General features: G+C 41.5%; 1 protein-coding gene and 1 pseudogene across 1 annotated transcript in view; one reads left to right on the plus strand and one right to left on the minus strand.

The window, feature by feature from the left end:
• The window catches only part of CUNH12orf75 (chromosome unknown C12orf75 homolog), a 71800-nt gene that overhangs the window by 37022 nt on the left and 12536 nt on the right, over positions 1–22242 (plus strand). The gene's annotated exons all lie outside the window — the stretch shown is intronic.
• LOC101345356 (elongation of very long chain fatty acids protein 5 pseudogene) lies at positions 11114–15585 on the minus strand (annotated as a pseudogene).

The following is a 22242-nucleotide window of genomic DNA, read 5'->3' on the forward strand; positions in this document are numbered from 1 at the left end:
GTAAGGCACTCAGAGTCTGTGGACCCCTGATACCTGTGCCCAGCAAAGGAGCTGTGCCGTCCCTGTGTTCCTGGCCTACGGGAGCCAGCAGCTTATTTATTCCCTCTCCAAGGCCAGGATCATGGGTCAGGGCACCTTTTGGAATCTACTTCCAGCCCAGCGGACTCCCGGTGCAGAGCATGGAGGGAGGAGGTAAGAGGGAGAGAGGTTTTTCCCAAATTGGCTTTTTTTTTTTTTTTAAATCCCCATGAAAGGGTGCATGCATGTACTTATCTTAGCCTCTTGGGAGCTGCTCTTCACTTGTTCGGAGTGTCCAAGCAGAATCTCTGCTGCCAGGTCTCTCTCGATGTGGAAACTGCTTCCTGAGCACGCACATTGCACGGCTGTTTGCCTGCTTCACCGCGGATGGCGTGGCTGCGGAGCTGCAGTTTCGCCGCTGCGGCTCTGGCCCTCCTCACCTCTTCCAAATGGTCTCCCTCTCCCGTATCACTCAGATGGATTTGTTAACCTTGCCTTGTTCAGGGCTTGCAGATATTCAATCAAATCACTTTGTTTTTCCAGGTGTTTGTTGTAAGAGGGATATAGGAAGCGTCTAACTACTCTGCCATGTTGACCACGCCTCCAAGTGCTAATTATTAAAGTAGTTGCAATTTAATGCTGGTCTGAGTCTTGAAGGAGAAGCAAGTGTTTATGTAGAGAAGGGAAAGAATGGCACTCTAAAGGAGAGGAAAGAACATGAAAAAAGGCACACTGGTGCAAAAGGCAGTAGCTCTTCAGGGGAAAACCAGCCCATTTCTTTCCACTGGATCCTGTGGTTCAGGCTTGGGAGAAGTGGAAGATGAGGCTGATGGGCTAGGGCCAGATCATGCAGGGTTGTTGGTGCCAGGGCAATAGTTTTACTTGATTTTGTATACATTAAAGAGCCATTAGAGATTTTAAAGTGGAGGAGTAAATAATTATGTTGGAGTTTTAGGGTCATAACTCCCAAAGCAGTGTGACACGTGGGATGGGGAAAGATGGAGACACAGAGGAGTAATGGAGGGGAGATCTCGTGAAGGTCAGATTGGAGACAGTGGCAGTGGAGAAGAGGTGATAGATTAAAGGCATGTTTTAAAAATATAATTGAAAAGACTTGCTGAATGACTGAACAAGAAAGGAAAAGAAAATTGTAGGATAACTGAAATTTCAAACCAAGGCAAAGGGAGGGATGGCTGATAATCCAGAGAGGCCAAATGAACGGAAAGGGATAGAGGGGAGAGGGGAGAGAAGCCAGTGGATGTGGTGTGAGGGCCACATTAGTCACATTGGGGACTATAGTTGTAGTAAAGTGGTGTGACTGAAAACCGAGTCAAAGTGGAAGTGGGGAGAGTGAGGAAGTGCAGAGAGTGGTACATGGATTTTATTTGCTGATGTTTGGCAGGAAGGAATGGAAAGGTGTTGGTAGCTTAGAGAGGAACGAATGATGAAGTAAAGCAGGTGACCAGAAGATTTCAAAGGGCAGCTTGAGAAGACAAAGTAGGTATTATAATGCAATGTGCAAGAAGACCTGGAAATAGAAAACCAAAGGGGTGGAACACACTCAGCATTTCTCAGGCTGAAAGAACTGAAAGAAAAATTCAAACCTTGACTTGCACTATTGAAGGATTCTATGGGGAAAATATTAAACGATGCAGGAAGCATCAAAAGAAGATGGAAGGAATACCCCGAGTCACTATATCAAAAAGAATGTGTCAATGTTCAACCATTTCAGGAGGGAGCATATGATCAGAAACTGATGGTACTGAAGGAAGAAGTCCAAGCTGCACTGAAGGCATTGGCAAAACACAAGGCTCCAGGAATTGACAGAATACCAATTGAGATGTTTCAACGAACAGATGCGATGCTGGAAGTACTCACTTGTCTATGGCCAAGAATTTTGGAAGACAGCTGCCTGGCCAACTGACTGGAAGAGGTTCGTATTTATGCCTATTCCCAAGAAAGGTGATCCAACAGAATGCGGAAATTATCTAACAATATCATTAGTATCACATGGAAGTAAAATTTTGCTGAAGGTCATGCAAAAGTGTCTGCAGTAGTACATCGACAGGGAACTGCCAGAAATTCAAGACGGATTCACAAGAGGTTGTGGAACCAGGGATATCATAGGTGATGTCAGATGGGTCTTGGCTGAAAGCAGAGGATACCAGAAAGATGTTTACCTGTTTTTTATTGACTATGCAAAGGCATGCGACTGTGTGGATCATAACAAATTATGGATGACATTGCGAAGAATGGGAATTCCAAAACACTTAATTGTGCCCATGAGAAATCTGTACACAGATCAAGAGGGGGTTGTTCGAACAGAACAAGGGGATACTACATGGTTTAAAGTCAGGAAAGATGTGCATCAGGGTTGCATCCTTTTACCATACTTACTCAATCTGTGTGCTGAGCAAATAATCCGAGAAACTGGACTATATGAAAAAGAATATGGCTTCAGGATTGGAGAAGACTCATTAACAACCTGCAGTATGCAGATGACACAACCTTGCTTGCTGAAAAATGAAGAGGACTTGAAGCACTTACTGATGAAGATCAAAGACCACAGTCTTTGATATGAATGACACCTCAACATAAAGAAAACAAAAATCCTCACAACTGGACCAATAAGTAGTATCATGATAAATGAAGAGAAGATTGAAGTTGTGAAGAATTTCATATTACTTGGATCCACAGTCAATGCCCGTGGGAGCAGCGGTCAGGAAATCAAATGATGTGTTGTATTGGGCAGATCTGCAAAAGACCTCTTTGAAGTGTTGAAAAGCAAAGATGTCACTTTGAGGACTAAGGTGTGCCTGACCCAAGCCACGATATTTTCAGTCGCTTCATATGCATGTGAAAGCTGGACAACAAATAAGGAAGACTGAAGAAGAATTGATGCCTTTGAATTATGGCGTTGGTGAAGAATATTGAATATACCATGGACTGCCAAAAGAATGAACAGATCTATCTTGGAAGAAGTACAGCCAGAATGCTGCTTAGAAAGCAAGGATGGCAAAACTTTGTCTCACATACTTTGGACATGTTATCAAGAGGGACCAGTCCCTGGAGAAGGACATCACGGTTGGTCGAAGGTCAGCAAAAAAGAAGAAGACACTCAACGAGATGGATTGACACAGTGACTGCAACAGTGGGCTCAAACATAACAGCGATTGTGAGGGTGGCGCAGGACCAGGCAGTGTTTCGTTCTGTTGTACTTAAGGTCACTATGAGTTGAAACAACTCGATGGCGCCTAACAACAAGAGACAACCATCATTAACATCTTCCACTATTTTCTACCAGATTTTTGTTGTTATTTCTGCCAAATTGTGTGTTTGGATGATTTTATATAGTGAAGCCTGTTTTTATTTATTTTTTGCATGGAGGAGATTTGGTATGCCTATAGGTTAAAAGGCAGGAACCAGTAGAATAAGAAAAACTGAGGATGGTTTGAGGAGGGGTAATCTGTGGTGAGGGAGAGAATAATTAATGAGGTATATCCTAGAATAGGCAAGAGGGATTAGAACCACGGGTAGAAGAATTAACCTTAGAGACTTGAGAAACGGAGGAAAGCATGGGTGAAGATATACAGAAATACAGAAATATAATCATTGTAAATTAGGCCTATGTGCTGATCAGGGAGTGAGCCTTTTTTTTTGGTTCCTCTCTCCCTCTCTCTCTTCAAAATCAAGTCACATTGCATTACCTTATGGAACAAAATAGAAGTGAATTCAGTGTGGTGACACTTGGCTGATTTCACAAACCTGCAAAAATCAGCCATGCTTTTATTTTATTTTAGGAAATTAGCTATTCGACACAAATAGGTTGAGTTGGGATGTTTTTGGGTGGAAATGGCAGAAGCTCAGCTTGAACTGGCCTAAACAAACAAACAAAAGGAATGTATTGGCACGTGTAATGGAAAAGCTCCAGGAGTTTGGCTTCGGCACAGCTGGACCCAGGTAATCAAATCAAGCTCTCTTCATCTCTGTTTGCCTCTTTTTGGCTTCATCCTTGGGCAGCTTTCCCCAAGTGGTGACACAGATGACCTTCTTAATATTAGCAGCTTAGTAATTTCTGTGGAAAAGAGCTTCTCTTTCCTAGTAGTTTGAGCAAAGTCCTAGGGCTAGTCTCTCACTGTCCAGTTGGGCTCATTTGCTTTTCTGTGAATCAGTCAACTAGAAAACATACTCCTAGGTATATACCCAAAAGAACTGAAAGCAAGAATTCAGGCAGATACTTGTACACCGATGTTCATTGCAGCGTAACCACAATAGCCAAAAGATAGAAACAACCCAGCTGTCCATCAACACATGAATGGATAAGCAAAATGTGGTATACACATGCAATGGAATTTGATTCAGTCATAAAGAGAAATGAAGTGCTGATACTGGATGGCGTGGATGAACCCGTAAAACATTATGCTTAATGAAATAAGTCAGTCACAAAAAGACAAATATTGTATGATCCTACTTATATGAAATATCTAGAGCAGACAAATACATAGAGACCAAAGTAGATTAGTGATTACCAGGGGCTGGGGGAGAAAGGAAACGGGAGTACGGGGTTTCTGCTTGAGGTGATGAAGAAGTTTTGGAAATAGTGGTGATGGTTGTATAACATGGTCAGTGTAATTAAATGTCACTGAATGGTACATGTAAAAATGGTTGAAGTGGCAACTTTTTTTAATACATATTTTACCACATATTTTGTTGTACATATTTTACCATGATAAAACAGTGTTTCGTTCTGTTGTACATAGGGTTGCTATGAGTTGGAACCAACTAGATGGCCCCTAACAACAGCAACAATAATAAAATAAATGAAAAATGGTTAAAGTGACAAATTTTGTTATATATATATTTTACCACAATAATAAAAAAGTGTTAAAAAGGTTGACTCAGATTTAATGTTGCTATTGAAAATAAAACATCATAACAATTCAGTTTAAATAAGATAATTCAAATACATGTTTCAGTTAAGACTTGTGAAGTACCATTTTATTAATATTCGTTTCTTGGCCAGCTATTTTATTGTCATGAAATGTAGATGTCTTGGAAGCTAATGTAAACACATTGAAGCTCTGTCTTTTTTAAAAAATGAAATTATGAATCTCTAATCTTGAATTTCCTTTGAACTCTTTAGAAATGTCCCATATCTAATGGACCTGTGTCAGCTGAGCCCTCTCCGTTCCTAGCACTTACAAACCTGAAAGCATGTGATGGATTCTTTACTCCTCTCTGAGTGTGAGGGGATGGGGTTGAGGTCACATTGAAACAGCATGAACTTTGGAAGCAGAGAGACCTGTGTTTAAACTTCCTGCTGCCATTTACTAGCCATGTGATATTGTGTCTTAGTATTCTCATCTGTAAAATGGGGATAACTATAACAACTGTACAGGGTAATCATCTTCCTCATTATCATCAGAATCTACATTTTCTTACGTATCTGTATGTTATTATGTCAGCATCTACAGTTTAACAAGATCACCAGGTGATTCTTCTGTACAAATAATTGTTTATACATAAAAACCACCTGGGGATCTTGTTAAACTGTAGTTTCTGATTTAGTATATCTGGGGTAGAAAGGCAAATTATCAGCAGGGGGTTGAACTGGAGCGAACCGGTTCAATGTCCTGCTTAGAAATCATACATTGCCATTGGTTGCCCATCAATATGTGGTTAGATTTTCCTTAGGTGGGACTCAGTGGATAGAAGCAGGAAGAGAGAAAGCAGATGGATAGGTTCATCCAGAGATGGAGGGGGGTAAGGCAGTGACCAGCAAGTGCTGCTGAAATGACTGACTGCAAAGCACATGCTAGAAAGAGGTGGAAGGGAAGCCTAAGGGGCTATTGGGTGGGGAGAGTGTTGAGGGTTGGATGGACTGGAGGCGACAATTCAGTGAGAAACCAGGCTTAATGGGAATGGTGGAAAACTCAAAAGGAAGATCTGTCCCCAGGGAGTGGAATTTTCTACTCTAAAATGTCAGAGATGAGTAGTTCCAGGAGCTAAATCCATGGAGCAGTGATGAGAGTAAGTTACTAGAGTGGCAGTAAAAGTTGTTGTGTTAAGAAGTCAGCAAAATGTGAGAGTAGAAGCTGGATAGACGGTTTTCATGGATTTAAAAGTTGTCTAAGAAAATGATGAGTTAGGAAGAAAAACTTTAGATCAGGGGCCAAAATTTTTAGTGCATGCAGGGCTGTTAGAGCAGGGTTGAGACTTCAAAGAGGGAGAATTTTTGAGTGAAGTTGAAATGGTCCCTATTTGAAAGATCTCTGTGGGGAGGTTAGGAACATGCTGGCTCTATCTCTAGTTTGGAGATACTGGGACCCGGGAAAGCAAACTGCATATTCCTGAGGTTTTGAGAAAAGTTGTGCAACCAGGGAACAGCAAAGTTTTTTAAGGTAGAGAGGTACAGTCAATGCCAAAATCATCCTCAGGCACCATTTGCTCCTTAGGAAGAGCACAGATAGAAGGAGTGTAGTAAAGGGCTTGTTGTTGTATGCTGTCGAGTTGATTCCGACTCACAGTGACCTTATAGGACAGAGTAGAACTGTCCATAGGGTTTCCAAGGCTGTAATCTTTACACAAGCACATCACCAGGACTTTTCTTCCGTGGAGTTGCTTGTGGGTTCAAGCCACAGACTGTTCAGCTGGCAGCTGAGCGCTTAACCATTGCACCACCAGTAAGGGAGTAGGGAAATTCTAATTTAACTCTTAATTCATTGCCCCCATCCAAAAAGAAATGGACAGCATCTCTCTGAAGTGAACGTTCTCATGCTTTGAGTAATACATTCTGGAAGAAAGAAAGGGATCAATGTTAGCCAAGGGGCTCTTACAAGGAGAGAGATTTAAGGACAACTGGAGCCCTGGTGGTGTAGTGGTTAAAGAGCTTGGTGGCTAACCAAAAGGTCAGCAGTTTGAATCCACCAGCCACTCCTTGGAAACCCTATGGGGCAGTTCTGCTCTGTCCTACAGAGCCACTATGAGTTGGAATCGACTTGATGGCAACAGGTTTTATGGACCATTTTGGCCTATGTTTAATCTCATACATTTCTTCACAATTCCCAGACTTGTTTGGACCAGTAAAAAACTCATTGGCATCGAGTCAATTATGACTCATAGAAACCCTATAGGACAGAGTAGAATTGCCCCATAGGGTTTCCAGGAAGGTGCTGATGAATTCAAACTGCTGATCTTTTTGGTTAGCAGCCAAGCTCTTCACCACTTCACCACCAGGGCCCCAAAATAGTCCATAATAAAGTATAATTAATTCTAACAGAAATCATATGTGATTAGGTGTTCAATAGAATTGACTGGGACCATGCTAAAAAGCAGGAACCATCATAAAAAGCATATTATACAAAAAATTAAATGGCTACACTTTCATCTGGCGAATTGTAGTGCAAATGAAAGTAAACACTGTCAATTAATAAACCTATTGCAAAAGATTATCATGAATGGTAACTAAAAATAGGTAATTAGAGCAGCATGTGTCACTTCCAGAGGTTTTTCTATTGAATTTGTACTGTTTACAAATCAAAATCAGTTTGGCCTCTTGTGGCACTGCAAATACGGAAAAGGAAAATAACACAAGCTGTTTTTCTGTTTCTTAGATCATCACTAATAAGAATAGCTCCATATTTGGAACATTTTTCTTGATGAATAAGTAAAAAATAAATCTTCCCTTTGCCACATTGCTCTTAGTTTGGAAGGCTACGGGGAAGTAAGAACTTACAGAATTTTAAGGCAAGCTGTAGACAGGATGAGCTAGGAGATGCTAACTGGAGCAACTGACTGCTATCTAATATTTATCATCTGTATTGTCTTTGAGAGCGCACGTATACATGATATGGTTCTTTTACCTTTGGACCTTTCTTTAGGCCATTTGGGATAACTATTTTATAAAACCCAGAAACTAGGCAAATGTAGTGATGATAACATTTTGACTATCATAACTGTTGTTGTTAGGTGCTGTCCAGTCAGTTTCGACTCATAGTGACCCTGTGTACAACAGAACAAAACACTGCCCGATCCTGTGCCATCCTCATAATCATTACACTTGAGCCCACTGTTGCAGCCACTGTGCCAGTCCATCTCCTTGAGGGTCTTCCTCTTTTCGCTGACCCTCTACTTTACCAAGCATGATGTCCTTCTCCAGGGACTGGTCCCTCCTGATAACATGTCCAAAGTATGTGAGGTGTAGTCTTGCCGTCTTTGCTTCTAAGGAGCATTCTGGTTGTACTTCCAAGATAGATTTGTTCATTCTTCTGGCAGTCCATGGTATGTTCAGTATTCTTTGCCAGCACCATAATTCAGAGGCATCAATTTTTCTTCCATCTTCGTTATTCATTGTCCACCTTTTGCATGCATTTTAGGTGATTGAAAGTATGGTGGCTTGGGTCAGGTGCACCTTAGTCTTCAAGGTGGCATCTTTGCTTTTTAACACTTTAAAGAGGTCTTTTGCAGCAGATCTTGATGTTCAAGAGCAAGTTTCTGAGTCTTTTCTGACATCCATTTTTATCTTCTCTTTCTTGTCTTTTTAATGACCTCTTGCTTTCTTCATGTATGATGTCCTTGATGTCATTCCACAAGTCATCTGGTCTTCGGTCACTAGTGTTCAGTGCGTCAAACCTATTCTTGAGATGGTCTCTAAATTCAGGTGGGATATGCTCAGGGTCGTACTTTGACTCTCGTGAACTTGTTCTAATTTTCTTCAGCTTCAGCTTGAACTTGGATATGAGCAGGTGATGGTCTGTTCCACAGTTAGCCCCTGGCCTTGTTCTGACTGATGATATTGAGCTTTTTCCATTGTCTCTTTCCACAGATGTAGTTGATTTCATTCCTGTGTATTCCATCTAGCGAGGTCCACATGTATAATGGCCGTTTATGTTGTTGAAGAAAGGTATTTGCAATGAAGAAGTCGTTGGTCTTGCAAAATTCTATCATGCTATTTCCGGCATTGTTTCCATTACCAAGGCCATATTTTCCAACCACTGATCCTTCTTCTTTGTTTCCAAATTTCTCATTCCAATCACCAGTAATTATCAATGCATCCTGATTGCACGTTCGATCAATTTTAGACTACAGAAGTTGGTAAAAGTCTTCAGTTTCTTCATCTTTGGCCCTAGTGGTTGGTAGGTAAATTTGAATAATAGTCATGGGAGCCCTGCTGGCACAGTGATTAAGAGCTTGGCTGCTAACCAAAGGGTCAGCAGTTCGAATCTACCAGCTGCTCCTTGGAAAACCCTATGGGGCAGTTCTACTCTGTTCTGTGGGGTCGCTATGAGTCAGGATCGACTCAATGGCAGTGGGTTGGTTTTATCATATATTACTAAGGAATCAAAAAGTTTTTTTTGTTGTTTTTTTTAATCAAAAACGTTTTGATGATTAATGTTTAGACGTTATTGAACAGTGTGGGTATATCCAGATGAGCTAAGCACACTTTGACAGCACACTATTGAATGTTATAGCTTCTGTATTGACATATGTAAAGATATTTGCAAACTAGTACCTGGGGATGAAGACATACATTTACAAATATACACATTCTAGGGTTGATAAGGTAAATGTAAACAGATGCTGTGACTCCTTCCAAACAGAACATCTACAAGACTAATAAGAGAACCAACTGGCTCCCTAGAATATGAATGTGCAAAATTAAAGCATGGTAAACTGATATTTACATAAATATCGAGCCAACAATTTATACATTGTTGATGACCTTCTAAGATGTGTCATGAGTGGTTCAATGTATGCTTTTTCAATGAAGAAAGTATTCAGAGGCTAAATTCCAACACTTTAAAATGATACACACAATAGTTCTTATCTGTTTGACTACTGCCTCAAGTGTGAGACGTGATTTTATAATATACAGTATATTATTTTTAAACAAGCAGTTCTAAACAATCTTTTGATTTTAAGCAGAAAAAACTGCAATTAAATTACATTAACAATTTCCATCCAGTTTCCCAGTTATGCTGTAGCTATCTGTTTAATTTTACCTTAAACATTTTAAGATCCCCTTTTCGCCCCTTGAATTCATTTTGGTCGGCTAGGCACATTTCAAAGGGAAGTCTTGTGTCAAAACAGCAGTACAGAAATCAACCCATATTTGGACCCTGGCAACCAGCCCCTCATTGCTCATCTATAGGAGTCTGTCAAATAATACGGATTCAAACATCACCTTTGAAAAGTACACATCCTCTCTCATACTGTGGAAAGCAAAAAGGGCTTTGTTTTCTGTATAAAAACACTTAGCACTTCAGAAATTAAAAACGGCCTACTCATCCTACTACTTCCTAAAATCTTGAAGACAAAGAATATATATTTAGGTTTCATCAAGTCTGCTTTAGATTCCCTCCCCCAACCTTTTTTTTTTTTTTTACATTATTAATAGTGGCACTCAAAATAAAAAAATAAGATCTGTTAAAAAGTTAAACTGACTGTTCCAACTAGATTTGAGCCTGCCTAATTTAAAAGCCAATATTACAAAACTGAAGGTGCTGTTTCTGACTCCAAATGTACAAGTCACTTCAAATTATGTGTCACACGCTAGTTGTTTCACAAATCACAGTCTTTGTTTCTTCTAAACAGAGCTATTAAAAAATGAATAAAAACTTGAAACATACCCTAATTTAAACCAATAAGCTTTAGGCCCTGCTTTTTAAATTTTAAGGCATGTGTGTTTCTCTACGGTGACAACATTGTACAAATTTCCATTTATAAGCACAAGCATGATCTACAGTACAAAAAAGAGAAAAAAAAAGTTTGGATTACAGTGTTTTTAAATTGTGAATCACAATTCAGTACCTGTCGTGTTATAACTAATAAGGCAACAGCAGTGTCATATACTACAATAATACTCCCTTTTCCACAGTCTAGCGCAGGGGTCGGTGAGAGCCCAGAAATGTTAAAAATCTTATGCCTGCTTGTATAATCAGTATACATTTTCTAGGGGTTTGGAACTGATGAAAGAGGTCCTACACAAGTCACACTATTGTAGGCCGACTAGTTACAGCAGCTGTTAACCAGCATTGGGGCACAATTCATTGTGCTTACAATCAGAGGTGTGGTTCGAAGGTTTTCAACTCTGTCTTCAATCCTTCTTTTGTTTTCTTGGCTTCACATGGTTTTCCAGGGAAGAAAAGCTGTTGGTGTGTCCGTTCACAGCTTCCACAGACCCGTTCTGATGGTCCTTCAGGTAGTCTTTCCTCTGGGAGGCCCCCTTCTTGTTGTAAGTCTAAATGTAGAAATTTGTGAAGAGAACATTATCAGAGAAATCATGTATCCAATCTGGAAATATAATCAACCGAGAGGGAACGCGCAAGGCCGGATGACACTGCAGCTGGTCTGGATGATAGTCAGGACAAACTGGAGCAGCTGCCCCTGAGTGATGTACTTCTTCCACCAGAGATATGGATGCGTGGAAGGGACAGATGACAGACTGTAGTATGAATACGTGAGGACGTGGATGAAGCTGTTAAGTGTGACACCAAAGTAACAGTGGCCACAGGGCACCCAGTTCATCACAAACCACCAGATGTTCAGCATGAGACGTGGTGGTACACATGCAGGACTGTGATCTGGTGGTGGTTATTGCGTAAGATGAAGAAGAAGGTGTCCATAAATTCTATGAGTTTGGAGAAGTAATACCACCAGAGGACACGGATGATCTTCATATCTGATTCTCCCGTGCTGCGTGTTCCCTGACAGAAGAAGTTGTATTTGCCTTCCCATTCTCCTGTTACTAACTCATAGAACATATAGAGGGACAACAACGTGAGTCCAAGGTTATACACCACTAAAATTCCCTGGCAAGAGAACAGCTGTCTATTCCTCATGTATTTGAGTCCCAGCCATACTATTAATAAGTATATGATAGAACAGATAAAGGTAGGCAAATAATTGTCCAGAAGATATCATCCCTTTACTCTTGTATCTCGGGGGCCTAGCAATGCCTTGAAATAGGTACTTAGTGATGCATCAAAATGTTGCATTTTAAAACCGGTTATCTTGGTTATCTAGACTGCTGTAACAGACATACCACAAGTGGATGACTTTAAGGAACAGAAATCATTGAAGAAGTCCTAATTTGGGTCACGGCTCTAGGGGAAAGCTCTCTCTATCCTCTGGGGAAAAATTCTTGTCTCTTTCAGCTTCTCTTCCTGGATTCCTTGGTGATCTCCACAGGCATCAGTCTCTCCCCATTTGTGCTGTCCTTGCTTCTGTGCCTAACCTCAGGAAGAAAAAAGTTTTATGTAGTAATTCTGAGTAAAGTTTCTCTTTATTCAAGTGATGGATATTGATAAGGTGTAAGTCATCATAGTGTAAATTGATTGAAAGGTTTAGGTGTTGCATACAGATATTTGATTGTAAATAGTCATGGGAAAAATACATTAATTAAAAAAGTAAAGGCAGAAGAAAGCTAGCCTGCCTTAAAGATCAACCACAGACACGTAGCAGATTTTGAGGCAGTCCATCTTCTGGAACTCTAATTTAAAGGAAATCAGAAATTATTTATGGCTAAAGAGATTCAGTTCTCTGGTTCATTTAGGAAAGGTCTACAAAGCTAGTATGAAGCAGAAGTGTGCATAATTACCTAGAGAATCTGGATCAGTATAAATATTCAATCTGAGAAGGGTGAGAAGAGCACCTTGCTGGTTTTAGCGAGTTCACAGGAAGTAGGCTAGAAGTATTCAGTGGCAACTCTGAGATAATGTAAGAAGTTTTGATACTTGATGTTATCCACCTGTAGCCTTAGTTTTAGTGGTTGCCCTTGGTTGGTTGTGTTCTTTTTGTTCTCTCCCCTGATATGCCTGCAGAAGGGCCAACTTTGGTAAGATTGGTACCGCTAAACAGTGTCTTCCTCTGCAAGGAGGAGCCGTGTTTAAAGTATCAAGTGAGAATTTAATCTTTTCAACAATCCCAAAAGATGCTAAAAGTGGGGCAGATATTAGTGACTGGTGGTTTGCTGCCATTAACACTTGTCTCTGCAAACATTTTTATTGATATTGTGACCAAAAATCTGCATCAGGGCCAATAAGTTTTTGGTCTTAGTTTAGGAGATTATGTTGATACTCAGGATGGATGACTTTAACCTTGAAGCATTCTTTCTCCTTAGAACACCTGCTCTTTAATAATAGAAGCTACACCTTTGCTAATAAAAAGAGACCCAATTTTAATAAAATTCCCAGTGTAATTTTTTAAACCTGGTCTAAATGGTTAATACATGTTCTATGGTTCTTAGGAAATGTGGTTCAAAAAGTTTTCTTCATAAAATGTTATGTGAGATTATGATTAAAAAATATTTCACTGTTACATTTTTCAAATATTAAATTACTTTCCACAGATTTTCCAAATGATGTGTATGATGAGAAATATTTTCTTGATATTAGAAATTGCAATGTACCAATAGGGATTTAGTCATGCTCCCCATGGAAAAAAGAAATTCATCACTCAGATTTAATCTCTGTACTAGTGACTCACATGCAACTAGAAAATGGAATGACTATTCATTAACATTAATGTAAGTCTTTTAGTACTATTTACTCCATCACTCAGTTGACTACAGAGGTCTTCCTTCTAAGATTGGTCTTGGGCACAACTGGAAAGTAGACAGTGTTTATACGTGAGCCTCACCACTTAGTTCTAGCCTCTTCTCTTGAGTCTGCCCTTCTCTCTCTACTATGCCACTTCTTTCACTGAGATATACATGATTGATAGTAGGTAACATGAATTTGTAACTTTAGCCAACAGGTAAAATTAAACTATACTTAAACCTCAGCCATTCTAGACCCTTAAAATTACTCAGAATAGGTGGTTGGTTACACCACTGAAGAAAACAAGCCAGCCTACTTGCCTCTTTACAGCTCTTCTTCAACTCCCTTTACTTTAATTTGATTTCACCAGAAGTCAAGGTGGCCATGCTTTTCAATGTTAGGCATTAAAACTGTTAGATGGAAGAGCTTTTTCTGTTATCTGTTTTAGATTCAACTCCAATTGCAGGGAGTATTTTGTAGCCTTTGAATCCTTGGGTAGACTAGAGACAGCTGTTGTAACTTTTTCTATTTCCCATTTCTTCTCGTAATAGTACTAAACTGGCTTAAATTAGAATTGAGGTGAAACTGATGATGAAGAGCTGACTTTCTTAGCCCTTCTTTGCCAGCCAGATACTTCTATTTTCTGAAGTCCCTGACAGGGGCTTTGAGAAAGAGGCAATTGAAGTGGGGAGGATGGACATGGGTTTCCCGGGGTGGTTATCCACCTCAAGCCCTACTGCATCCACCCGTTATTGTCTCTAGACCCACAGATAGAATCAGGTCGCAGAGTGCTCCAAAGGGACAAGTATTCTGTGGCCTGTGAGGAAAGAGCTTATACTACAAAATAATTGCAGGATTTTATAATTTATATTACCAGAAACCTAGATTCTAAGGGTGTGAGACTAAGGAGGAGTGTGTTTGTGTGCGTGAGTGTGTGTGTATGCATGCCTCTGGGTGGACTTGAACCACCAACCTTTTGGTTAGCAGCTGAGTGTGTTAACCATTTGCACACCCAGGGACTCCATATACTGAATTAGGCTGAATTTATTGATATTGTTATATTACCAGAGGTTCTGCATTTAATATTTTAGCTACATGACTGGAACTCTGACAGTTTAGTTTACTTGGTTGATGGAATTTGGACTCAATAAGCTTACACTCAGTGAGGTCCAGATGCCAGAACTTCCCTTGTATAATGTTGAGGAAGGTATGCAAAGGCTTAAGAAAATAGGAATGTTGGTGTGAATTTCTCAACTATGACCTGCTCCCACCACAGACGATACCTTCTTCACTAAGGCATTGAGAAAATAGAGAAATACATTAGTGAAGGGAGTATCCGTGCAAAGCTCTAAGGTCATTGTTCTCTCTAAGATGACTATGACAGTAGGAGATGCTGCCTTTGAGATAGGCTCTTTGATTTCACTGAGCATTATGAGGTCCCAGGGGAGCAGAGGCCAAGGGTAGTAGAACTTAAGCAACAAAGACAAGGTGGGCAGACTTACCAAAATGAACAGCAGGGATGAAGTGGTAATTAAAATGTTTTATTTAGAGGGATCTTTAGTAATAGCTAGTTGATCACAGTATCTCTAGGAATAAATTAGGACAGCCGTATGAATGTTAATTTTCTATATAACAAGTCTGTGGGTAGAAACCTCACTTGAGTTACCACATTGGAAAAGCATAGCCTCAGGACCCAGTTTCCAGACCCAAGTCAGACTCAGAGCCCCTTCATTGAGAGAACCTTCAACACTGCCACAGGTGTGTGCTCTGGATCTTCCTCTGAGTCTTCCCTAAAGGCACTTGTGTTCATTCTGGAATGAACTGGTTCAAAGAATTTGCATTTCCGCCCCAGCTATACTGAATCAGAATCTACATTTTAACAGGATATCCGGGTGATTCTTATGTATAATAAATTTTTAGAACCATTGCTCTACTAATGGGTCTCAGAATTTGTCCCTAACCAGCAGCATTAGCATCACCTGCGAACTTGTTGTTAGGTACCATCAAGTTGGTTCCAATTCATAGTGACCCTATGTGCAACAGAACGAAACACTGACTGGTCCTGCACCATCCTCACAATTGTTGTTATACTTGAGCCCATCGTTGTGGCTGATGCATCAGCCCATCTTGTTGAGGGTCTTCCTCTTTTTCACTGACCCTCTGCTTTACCAAGCACGATGTCCTTCTCCACGGACTGATCCCTCCTGATAACATGTCCAAAGTATGTGAGACGTAGTCTTGCCATCGTTGTTTCTAAGGAGCATTCTGGCTGTACTTCTTCCAAGACACATTTATTTGTTCTTCTGGCAGTCCATGCTATATTCAGTTTTCTTCACCAACACCATAATTCAGAGGCGTCAATTCTTCTTCAGTCTTGCTTATTCATTGTCGAGCTTTCACATACGTATGAGGCGACTGAAAACACCATGGCTTGGATCAGGCGCACCTTAGTCCTTAAAGTGACATCTTGGCTTTTCAACACTTTAAAGAGGTCTTTTGCAGCAGTTTTGCCCAGTGCAGTACATCATTTGCTTTCTTGACTGCAGCTTCCATGGGTGTTGATTGTGGATCCAAGTAAAATAAAATCCTTGACAACTTCAGTTTTTTCTCCGTTTATCATGATGTTACTCATTGGTCCAGTTGTGAGGATTTTTGTTTTCTTTATACTGAAGTGTAATCCACACCGAAGGCTGTAGTCTTTGATCTTTGTCAGTAAGTGCTTCAGGTCTTCTTCCCTTCCAGCAAGCAAGATTGTGTCAGCTGCATAACGCAAGTTGTTAATGAGTCTTCATCCAATCCTGATGCCCCGTTCTTCATATAGTCCAGCTTCTCAGATTTTTTACTCAGCATACAGATTGAATAAGTATGGCGAAAGGCTGCAAACCTGACACACACCTTTCCTGATTTTAAACCACACAGTATCTCCTTGTTCTGTTTGAACAGCTGCCTCTTGGTCTATGTACAGGTTCCTCATGAGCACAGTTAAGTGTTCTGGAATTCCTCTTCTTCCCAATGTTATCTATAATTTGTTACGATCCACACAGTCAGATGTCTTTACATAGTCCAACATCTTTCTGGCATTCTCTGCTTTCAGCCAGGATCTATCTGACATCAGCAGTGATATCCCTCATTCCATGTCCTTTTCTGAATTTCTGGCAGTTCCCTGTTGATGTACTGTTGCAACTATTTTTGAATTATCTCCAGCAAAATTTGACTTGCATGTGATATTAATGGTATTCTTTGATAATTTCCACATTCTGTTTAGGAGGCTTGAGATCTGAATACAGAGCGCTGGGTCGTGGGGAAGCTATCTCTGTCTACTCGGGGAAAATCCTTGTCTCTTTCAGCTTCTCTTCCTTGGTTCTTAGTGATCTCCACATGGCATCAATCTTCCTCCGTTTGTGATTCTGTCTCTGTGGCTAATCTGCTCTTTTTATATCTCAAAGGTGATGGGTTTAAAACACACCCTACACTGATGTGATCTCATTAACATAACAAAGAAAAGACCTATTCCCAAATGTGATTACATTCACAGGAATAGGGGTTTAGGATTTGTTATATATATTTTAAGGGGGCACAATTCAACCCATAACAGGGAGGAATAAATCAAATGCCATATGTGAAAACACAGTAAACATGGAAAAAACCTTATATGAATTACTTAGAAGCTACCATTTACTGGATCCTTACTAAATGCCAGGCTCTGTGCTAAGCTCTTTATATATATTTCTTTTTCTTTTTTTTCCTGATCTTTACCAGTAAGATCTTGTTATGTCCACCTTGCAAATTAGAAAACCGAGGCTTAGAGAAATGAAGTCACAAACCTAGTAAATATCAGAGCTGGGATTTGAAACTGGGTCAGGCTGCCTCTAAAGTCCACGTTCTTTCCACTATTACCTTGTAACCCCATTACTGTCACTTCCGGACAAAGTAACAGTAGTAGGGAGTCATCTTTTTTGGGAAAGCAAAATAATGGCCTATTAAAGGAAAGTCAAAAAAGGGTTTTCATTAGAGTAGCTCTTTCCTTAAATAAGAATTTAAAAGATACAAAATATTGTCTAAAACAATAAAGCCATAAAGGGAAAGAGAATAGAATAGTTCTAATTTACCTCCCACAAGAATTAGAGGCACGGGGCAGTGTCTCAAGCAGTCTTTTATTTTGATCCCTTTGTGAAATTGTTGGTCAGAAGAGTTAGCTCCAGGGAGACTTGGCCTTTATTCAAGAGTTAGATAATCCTATCCTATTCTCTTCCTCCTATTAAATGACAAGCATTTCCAAGGTAGGTTGTTGTTGTTAGGTGTTATTGTTGCTAGGTGCGGTGAGTCAGTTCTGACCCATAGTTACCCTATGTACAACAGTGAAACACTGCCCCGTCCTTCGCCGTCCTCACAGTCGTTGTTATGCTTGAGCCTATTGTTGCAGCCTCCAAGGTAGGTGGGTAGTTCCAAAAGACAAGAAAGAGGAATTACTGGGTTAGCAAGGAAACAGCCATCCAGTGAGATTCAGATTTCTAAAAAAGTCTGAGATAAGCCACTCTGGTGTTTACTGAGGACTTGACTATTTTTCTTTTCTGATCACTACAGCTCCAATAAAGGAGCCCTGGTGGCACAGTGGTTAAGTGCTCGGCTGCTAACCAAAAGGTCGGTGGTTCGAACCCACCAGCTGCTTTGCAGGAGAAAGATATGGCAGTCGGCTTCTGTAAAGATTACAGCCTTGGAAACCCTATGGGGCAGTTCTACTCTGTTCTAAAGGGTCACTATGAGTCAGAATTGACCGGACGGCAGTGGGTTTCATTTATACCTCAAGTGGGAGGTTATCATGTGGCCTACAGCTGTGATTGCTCATGGACTACAAAATTGGGCCCAAACCCCAGTAAAGGGAGCAGGGAGCGGGAGCAAAACCACCTGTGCTCCCAGTGTTGTGAGAACAACAGCCACTGATATAAATTCTGGAAGGTCCTAGAAGTACGCAGTATGGCCCTGTTTTCCACCAGTACTGAAACAGATCAGTAAGGGCAAAGAATGAGATGACTTCACTGCCTAGGACCTTCCCTCAGAGAGAAAGAACATGGAGACTGAATTATTCCATGCTGGAAAAGAGAAACAGAGTGAAAATGAGGCCAATTCACAGGGGATGGACTGGAAAAGAGGCCAAGCTGTGCTTGATAACACTCTTTGGGAGTAATTGATACAAATAGCTCTGCAAACTCAGTGTCTTAGTCATCTAGTGCTGCTCCAACAGAAATACCACAAGTGGATGGTTTTAACGAAGACAAGTTTATTTCCTCACAGTTAAAGTAGGCTAAAAGTCCAAATTCAGGGCATCAGCTCCAGGGGAAGGCTTCTTCTCTCTGTCGGCCTTCTTTTCAGTGTTCCCCCGGACTAGGAGCTTCTCTGCACAGGGACCCCGGTCCAAAGGACGCGCTCTGCTCCTGGCACTGCTTTCTTGATGGTATGAGGTCCCTGATTCTCCACTTGCTTCCCTTTCCTTTAATCTCTTATAAGAGGTAAAAGGTGGTGCAGGCCACACCCCAGGGACACTCCCTTTATGTTAGATGAGGGATGTGACCTGGGTTAGGGTAGTGTTATAATCCCATCCTAATCCTCTTTAATGCAAGATTACAATCACAAAATGGAAGACTACCCACAACACTGGGAATCATGGCCTAGCAAAATTGATACACACATTTTTTGGGGGACACAACTTAATCTATGACACTCAGCTTGCCCATAATCTTGCTCCTTTGGGAGGGAAAAAAAAGGAGCAAGTGGACATACATTGACCAGGATAAATCTCTTACAGCAGTAATCCATTTCTAAATAATAGCCTCCTTGGGTGGGGGCCACTGAAGTGGGGCACAGTTCAGGAGTTAATGCCCAGACACCCTTAAGCACATTGAAACAAGTGAGGATTATTTCCAGGGATGGGTGGGGATGGAGATGTATTGGGAAAGGAAGACCAGGATGATAAGAGGCACTGAAAACTGGAAAAGAAGGGATTCAGGGACAACCAGAGCACCCCTTAATCTACCATAAATGAGGAAGAAACTTTGGGAATAAGGCTTATACCAAGAGAATCAAAATGCAGAATTATAGGAAGTAAGGGACCAGTACTATAAGCCAAATCAAACAAAAAGTAAAGGGTAAATTTTACCAGTTTCTGTCTTCCTCCTTCCGCCCCTTGCCTCTGCCTGGCGCCTGGCTGCTGCCTACAGTCCTGGGCAAATCCAAGAACTGGGGCTTGTCGGGACTTCTCCACTTTAACTATCATAGAGCCAGGGGTTAGGGATGATAAAGGGAGGAGAAACCAGCACAAATTACCAGAGGGGTGAGCATGATCTGGAAACAACTATGTGGATATCAAGACAAAATCTGCTCTTGCTGGGGGAACCTGTGCTAGATATTAAGATATGGTGTCTCAACTCCAAACCTACCCTTCTGTACTCTGTGATGCTGGCACCAGGACTCTGAAAACTACACTCTCCTTTGCCACCAGGTGCTCTTTCAGGTTCTACCCATAGGGGGTGCTAGAGAGAGAATAAAGGCAAGAGGAGGGAGAAGGGACTTGCTCTTTCCTGCTTTGCTTGCTGTACCTGTCAGGATCACACCAGCAGTTTGTTCAGTGTCCAGCCTTCTTTCAGCATTTTCAGGATGGGATTATGACACTTCTTTACTGGTTACTACAGCTTAAGACCACCACCCATCTGGTGTTTGTCATACTGTGGTGGCCTGCATGTTAATATGATGCTGGAAGCCATGCCACTGGTATTTCAAGTACCACCAGGGTCACCCATGGGGGACAGGTTCGGAGAAGCTTCCAGACTAAAACTAGGAAGAAAGGCCTGGCAATCAACTTTGGAAAATCAACCAATGAAAATCCTATGGATCACAACAGAATATTGTCTGATATAGTGCTGGAGATGAACCCCTAGGTTGAAAGGCACTCAAAATACACAGTGGCCACAACAGTGAACTTGAGCATGTCATTGATCAGGAAGCTGGCAGAGGACTGGGCACCTTTTCGTTCTGTTGTACGTGTGGTCTCCATGAGTCAGAGCCATCTTAACAGCAGCTGACAACAACAACAGCTTAAGTAGGAGGGCAGCTGTGAGGGCTGCAGCTGTGATGGCTGATGAACTACTGTAAAAATGGCACAGCAGCAGTGTCTGACCTCCTGTAACTTCACGAGGGGGAGAGAGAGTCACCATCAGCATCATCCCAAGGTTGATTCCTATGAGGCGGAGGTCAGACATACCTCCTCTCTCCCATCTTTTTACCAGTTCTAACACCAGCCGTCCCTCCCATGGCACTCTCTACTTCTCTGCTGGATTCAGTGATTCATTGTAATGACCACACAGAACTCACAGACAATACTCAGGATTATATGGTTTATTAGGGAAGTAGCAGGTTACAAATCAGAATCAGAAATTACTCAGGATACAGTTCATTGATCAGCACAGCCTCTTCTCAGCCATGCCCACAGGCAGGCCTCTCTCTCTGGCCCTCGGCCCTTTGGCTAGCCTCTGCCCTGCTTGGGCAAGTGTTACAAATTTCTTTAACTCTGCCAGTAAATGCCCAGGGACACTCCACTCTGCAGTAAGCCTTGACACGAAGGCACTCAGCTCTCTTGCTCTGTGGGTCAGCAAGCCTACCTCCACCAACAAATGCTCGGGGACACCCTACTCTGCCAGGAAACCTCCTGCCCAAAGGCACTCAGCTCTCTTGCTCTGTGGGCCAGCACACATACTGTAGCCACCTCGCTCCATGGGCCAGGAAGCCCACCATGCTGTCTCACACTGTTCTCCTGGTTCTGCTGCTGCCAGTTCTCTGCCGTGCTTGCCACTGCTTCTTGCCATCTTGCACTGTCTCCGGTGTTACAGCTCTCTGTCTCCTGGGTCTAGCAGGTTCTCAGCACAGGGATCCTGGGTCCAAAGGACACACTCCACTCCTAGTTCTTCTTTTTGGTGGTAGTGGGTCCCTCCCCCTGCTTGCTTATTTCTCTTTTTATCTCTTGTAAGATAAAAGGTGTGACTCAAGTAAGAGCGTGCCTTGAATAATGGTGATAAGAGTGGCGACTGGGGTAAGGGTGATGACTGGACTCACATCCTCTAGTAAGGTGGTGACTCAAGATACATCCCACCCTAATGCTGCCTCATTAACGTAATGTACAGCTCACTCCCAAATGGGACCATAACCTCAGGCATAGAGGCTAGGATTTATAACACATCGCAAAATGGAGGATAATTACATCAGATCACAAAATGGAAGACAATTACATCAGACTATAAAATGGAGAGTGATTACATCATTACATAACTGCCAAATTACATCATTACATAGCTGCTAAACCACTGAAAATCCTGGCCCAACAAAGTTGACGCATAACCTTAATCATCACCGGTTCCATACACCTTATTTGCATTAGGAGCAAGCTGTCCAGTCCCCTTGGTCGGCCACAGGTACCTTATTTGCATAGTCCCAGTCGTGTGGGAGTCACAAAGATTATGGCTATAAGGGCCATATTAAGTAATTCACTGTGTCACAACTACACAGTTTAGATATGGTATCACTAGTAGTGCTCTTTCCTGGGAGGTTTGGGTTCCAGCTACATGGGGCCCCTCTGCCAAGAGCTTCTGATATGGCAGCAGCCAGGCAACAATCTCTACTCAAAGTCTGAGTCCCAGTC

The sequence above is a fragment of the Trichechus manatus genome, unplaced genomic scaffold (genome assembly GCF_000243295.1).
Source record: "Trichechus manatus latirostris isolate Lorelei unplaced genomic scaffold, TriManLat1.0 scaffold00027, whole genome shotgun sequence".
NCBI lineage: Eukaryota > Metazoa > Chordata > Mammalia > Sirenia > Trichechidae > Trichechus > Trichechus manatus.